This window comes from Carassius gibelio, chromosome A23, assembly GCF_023724105.1.
Source record: "Carassius gibelio isolate Cgi1373 ecotype wild population from Czech Republic chromosome A23, carGib1.2-hapl.c, whole genome shotgun sequence".
NCBI lineage: Eukaryota > Metazoa > Chordata > Actinopteri > Cypriniformes > Cyprinidae > Carassius > Carassius gibelio.
Genome location: NC_068393.1, coordinates 12946 through 19537, shown reverse-complemented (window position 1 = coordinate 19537; position 6592 = coordinate 12946).

The following is a 6592-nucleotide window of genomic DNA, read 5'->3' as shown; positions in this document are numbered from 1 at the left end:
TGACAATTGTTCTCAACCCTTTATCCGTGACAAGACACAACTGTTACCTAAACCATATATTTTCCAGTGGCAAAACCTGAGGTTTCCATATCCTGTTGTTGTTGTTTTTTCTTACCTTCAGACAGTATGCAAACATGACAGAGGAATAGGGTTATTATTGTCAGGAAAACACACAACAAATACAGGAAATGTTCTCATCAGCCATGGAACAGTTGAAAGTAGAGGTGCAGACGTTCATGGTTACCTCAGTAATAAAATGCACCTTGCTTCAATCATAGCTCCTTTAAAAACCCTTAGACCTGCTTCAGAGCACAAATTGAATGGATTCTTTCTAAGGCACAAAACAGTTTGTCTTTACTATGTGTATTTTAGATCTAGGTCTTGGCATCTGAAAGGCACTGCTGTTATGGGGTTCTCACTCCATGGTCTGTTTACCAGTTATAGTTGGAATATGAAGAATGACAACACTCGTTTATGCTGAAGAAAGACAGACTTTGTTGAAGCTCTCATTCATGGTGCCTGCTGATGGCCTGTCCCCTGTGTGTTCTGTCTAATATATGCACGGAGTCACATGAGGGATAAATAGCCACATTATGTCTCTCTGTTAGCCGCCTCCAAACATTCTTCTCTTGTGTGGGGGGCCTTTGATAATCCTGACAAGCTCCTCTGTTTTTGTGAGATCGCCCTCCCCTCCACTGCCCTGATCTTACTCGTCTTTCACTGGCTGTCGAGACTGGCTTTCACTGGTCTAACGTGACGAACATGGGTTTGGGTTTAAGGGATTCATGATCTTAAAACTGGAATGCTGTCTCCTAGGTGGCAGGCATGTCCTACTACAGATGTCAAGTTAAAAGGTCAGCCAGTGCCTTTGGCATGTGTATGTGTTTCTGTATGAGGTTACAATTGCAGTGTGTGGCACTGCCTCACCAATATCTGTATTTTTCCCATATGGGTATGAGGTGGAAGCTCCATATGTTGTGAAAGTATATTTTCTGCACGACTGTTCAGTTTGTGTTTTGAAACACCGAAACAGTGTTGTGATGATAGTGGGGGAATAATATTAAAATACATACAAATAACACATTCAAAAATACATTAACAGTTCATACAGTGACTTGAATACATATTTTCTCATATTGAAAATAAGCCTCATTAAATTATTAAAGGAAAATCTTAATATATAAGATATATATTATATAATAATATACAGTATATATATATACAACAACAACCAACCAACCAAACAAACAAACATAAAAACAGGAAATTATTTAATTGGGAGAGGACCCCAGCAAACCCTGAATGTCTGTTTTTAAAGAGGCTCCCCTAAAAGCTTAAGGTCTGCATTAACCGGAAGTTGCTGCAGAGTTTACTTCAGTATTGTGACATATTTCAAAATGAAACAGAATACTGAATACAGGGCAGGCTTTTATTTTAGCGCCCCTCCTCTCTGTCTCTCACTCACAGCAAACTAACGGTTGAAGGGGAGTGCTTAAGGATATTCTGGCCAAGCCGCCAAACTGATGTCATCAGAGAAGGAAGACATTCCAGAGCGCAAGCAAATGTTCAGATTCTGATTAAAGATTACACGGATAGTTTTTTTTTTTTTTTTGTGTGTGATTAACTTGCACTTTAATTGTTTACCTCAACACTACCAATGTTGCACAATGTGAACAAATTAAGCAAAGTAAATTTTGATTTCATGAGGACTTTAAAGGGGTCATATGATGCGATTTGAATTATACCTTTCTCTTTGGAGTGTTACAAGCTCTTGGTGTATAAGGAAGATCTGTAAAGTTACAAAGACTAAAGTCTCAAATCCAAAGAGATATTCTTTATAAAAAGTTAAGACTTGTCCACGCCCCCCCCCCCCCCCAAATCAGATCAATCTCCCCCCCCCCCCCCTCCCCCCACATCGCTACGTCACTGTTTTGGGAATATTTGCAAAACGCCACCCAAATGTTCATGCAAAGAAAGAAGGCGTACCTTTTATTCTCGCTGTTGCCGTCAGCGCCAGATCGTGGAGAAGCTGTGTGTTTCATTGTGAAAGCGAAACTACTTTGTTTGGCCTTCCAAAAGTGGACAATATCCGCTTTACAAGCCTAGAGCTGATCCATGTTTGTAGCTAAGGAAATACAGCAACTTTGATCTGTGGATCGCCGGATCAGCCTTCACCGTGGATGAAGCAGAGTCCAGCCTGAGGTCATCACATGTGGTTTACACAAATCCGCCTGCTTTTCCTTGCTCTAGCCGCCAGCTGCCACTCACTCAATCAGCAGGCCATTCCTCACTCTTTGCAAGGACAGTCTGGTGCTTCTGACTCACAGTATGTAAGTAGGTTTACATATTTAAAGGATTTGCCACTGATGATTTAATCACACGTTTTAAGCAATGTAGAGTAGCACTTGTTGTTTGTCGTTTGTCCGATCACAAATGCAGACATGGTTTTATGTTTACGCAGAACGATATGCAACGTAAAACGTAAAAAGGCAGTATAAGTCATTATAATCAGTATTTATGTCCCCACTGGATACAACAAATGCCTCGTTTGTAATGGGTTTTAATGTTTTTGTCCTGTCACGCCGGTGTACTGACCGGGAAACGCCATAACAGTATATGTTGAGGGGTGTAACATTTCCTTCAGACACTTGAAACATTCAGCCAATCACAATGCACTGGATAGCTGGCCAATCAGAGCATACTTTGCTTTTCAGAATGATGAGCTTTGTAAAAAACAATGGTTTCAGAAAGGTGGGACATAGAGGAGACACATTAATGTACATTATGTGGAAAATAAGGTTTTTTTTTTTTTAACCTTAAACTGCATAAACACATTTCATTTCACCAAATAATGTTCTTTTTCGCAACATCATATGATTCCTTTAATGATATTTATGAATTAATAATTCAGGAATAATTCACATAGTAAATAACACTTTTTATCTTGAAAAATATATTTGAAAAAGCAGACCATCATGATTATTTGTCAAGAGACTCTACAAATGCTTAATAATATTTATGAAATAATAATTAATTTAGGAAAATTTCCCCCCAAAAAGTAAAGTTTAAGAAGTAAGGAAAATATGATATAATTTGTTTTCTTCATGTGGTTACACCACACAACATTTTATTCTTTATTTTCTTTATTGCAGACATTCATATATGTAATTAACCCAAGTTAATAAGCGCAGATGAACAGCAACCATTGATCTATGTTAATAATTTAACCCCGATGGCACAATGTATATTCACTCAACTGGCATTCTGTTTATTAGTGCTGCTTAAAGGCCCGTTCACTCTAAAAACTATAACCATAACGTTTTAAAAATGTATTTTATTATAGGAGCATCTATAACAATAACAACAACAACATAGAAAAACAATATCCTTAAAATCACTCTTTTGAGAACTTTTTCTTTTCAGGTAATGAATGGTAAAACATTGGCATCCAATCAAAATCAATCTGATAAAGTATGTGCTATGAGAATGTGCAGATGTGCACAATAAACATGCATTATCATTGTAATATCGATAGTTACACTTATATAGTTACTATGTCATTTTTTTCTTGATGTGAACGGGTCTTAAGACCTGGGAAATCCATTGTTCCATATACGGTAAGTGACTTTTGGATATGGTTCCCCTTTTTTCCACCATTTCCTTTATATGGAACGACAAAGTGAAAATGTCAAAAACAGGCAATACATTCTCAAAGCTGGCCAAATCTTCAAAAACTGGCTTGAATCTTACATATTTTCCTTTCTTTATTCTCTTCTGAGACATGTCATTTAACATTTCCAAAGTAATAATAAACAGTCTTCAGAATATATTTTAGTTCTGTTAGGTTTGAACCACACTCACGTTTCCCTATTTTCATTCCCCCTTCTGAGACTATTTTCATTTAATCTGGTAGAAAATAAATCTGCTGGTTTATGCGATCACAGCAGTGGATCCTGAGCTTGTGAGTGATTTATCCAGTGTGGCTAGAACCTTCCTCCTGAAATCTACCCACTGGTAGTCTAATAGGAAACTCTGGATTTTCTGTGTCCCTGAACAGTATTAAAACTCCATGATCTCAGACGAGACCACAAATATAAAACTGGGGAATGTGTCTGATAAACTGTTAATAAATGCAAACGAATTTGGCTTTTTTTGTGTCCTATAAGCCGTATTTCTTTCAAATCCATCACCTCAGAGGAGAACATTAGATAAAAAGATGTACTTTAGACACTTATACGACTATGTTAGTGTCTAAACCATTTAAATATTAGGAGACATATCATGACCTGCGGTGAATTCCCACCGTCTGTCAGTCTAGTGATGCAAAGCCTTTAGTGAAAACTAGACCCTGGAGCAGTATCAACTGCTGATGGGAAATACAGACATCTGTGCTGGGAGCGCATATGTCTTTTGCTCAGCAGTATTTTTGTTTTAAAGACAACTATTTTGCATTGTGCATAGCTTAGTCCATTGAATTGTTTCCTTTTATTGTATCATATTGTTCTATGTAGCTTGTGTTATTTACTAACCCTTTTGTTGGCCATAACCTGTATGTCCCATTGTATTTTTATTTTTCATTGGAATGGAAGGAGAATTTGACAATGGAGAATTTGAAATTAGATTTTGAAGAGTCATGTTTTTAGTCTTGATTGTGTTTATGGGGTGCAGTCTGACATGTGTTCATGCTTCTTAAAAAAAAAAAGCATTATTTTTTACATAATTTACCTTTATTCCGCACTGATCTGTCCATTCTCTGACAAACGGCTCGATTTAATTCCTGTTATTATACATCCCCACCCTCAGAAATAAACGATGGGCTGAGATTGGTCAGCTGGCTCAGTGTGTTGTGATTCGCTAAACCACCTCGAGCATGTCTTAACACCCCGCTGCTCAAGCTCAGAATGTGCTCCGGTTATATTCTAAACAATGAAGTCCTCCATATTAGAATTGTTTGATTCATTTGTTACGGTTCCTCGGCAAGGAACGCGACAAAATCAGGGAGACGCCACACAACCGCTTAATTTGCAAAAACAAAGATTTATTAAACTATAGAAAATAAACATAAAATGTTTATTAGTCAGTATAAGTGTATAGTCAGTGTGTCAGCATGCAAGTGATACAAATGTAACAAAATGTAACCAACGAAAGATAATGTCCAAACATCCGATCTAAGAAAGGCGGATCATACGAAAACTCCTCAAGTGCGGCGGTGGTCTCCCGCAACCTCCATGACCCTTGACAACACTGGTAGCTCCATGAAAGGCAGACAAACACCAACAAGCACCAAATCTCTCTCCTCCAGCAGTTCAAACAAGTCCTTTTAACAGAGCGTTGATTCAGTGCAGGTGCAACACCACATCATGCTGAATCAGATGCGTACGGGTTGGCACATCTGCAAACAAACTAGGAAAATCAAGCACCAACTTTGTCAATTCTGATCTCTGCACATCAGATAGATGCAAAAACAAAGCATCCAGATTTTTAAGGGTCTCTGAATTCTTTAGTCGGGGAAGCAAAAGGCAGTCTTCAGGGACAATCACATCCTCCCCTCCCTCAACAGAAAAAGGCTGATCATCATCAAGAGAGGCGCTAGAAACTGTGACAACTGGACTAACTGGTTGAATTTCAGAATTACAAGAATGATAAGGCTTAAGTAAATTCACATGAAAACACTGCTTTGCTTTTCGTCGATCTGGAGTTGCAATTTGGTAGTAAAACTAACACCTGATCACCTGGTGTAAAAACACGACATTCTGCCCGTTTGTCAAAGTGCTTTTTCATCTTACTTTCCTTGACCAAGTCGCAAATCATTTATGAACAGATTTACGTGCACCCACACTCTTCTCTAAAGCAGCAGAACATGGCCTCGCCCCCTTTGTTGCGTGTTCCCGGGGGCAGGGTTTATCTGGGTTTGTGACGTAACGGACCTGGGAAGAAGCATGTTGTAGTCCCCTACCAGCCGTTTTTGTAGGCATTAAACTGAGTCGATTAACGCGTATACGCGATGAGGCATTTTTTCCTGATAATCCCAAACATAACTTAAATTACACTTTCAGTTTTGATCGTACAGATAAGAGCAATACATCAATCAAATCTGTAAAGGGTATACTTTTATATGTATACAGACATAATAACAACACAACTTATAAAAGATAACAAACAAGGTGTGCTGTTTGCAGACTTTGTCTGCAGTGATCTTCATTCAGAAACGCATCATTAAAATTAACTGTAACTCCGTGAATACTCAACGAAGAGACATGAGAGATATATCTATAGAAGGCTTTACATGTCTACTTTTAAACTAAACAAGTGCTACCGAAAACAAATATTCTGTGATAAAGTAATCCATATGAAAACAATGCAATGTCCAGTCTTTCGTTAGTTAAACCGTACCGGCGGATGTGGAATTGTGTCGGTGTTGCGTAATTAGTGACGAATGGGGAGAACAAAACAAAATGCCTGTCACAAATTTGAAGTACAAACCAAGGATTTGCAAAGAAAAATGCACTGCTTTCTTTGCTCTAGTAGAGGTGCCTGTCTTGAGGTGTGTAGGTGGAATTCAGAACATAAGCTAGGTTATAAGTAGCTCTTG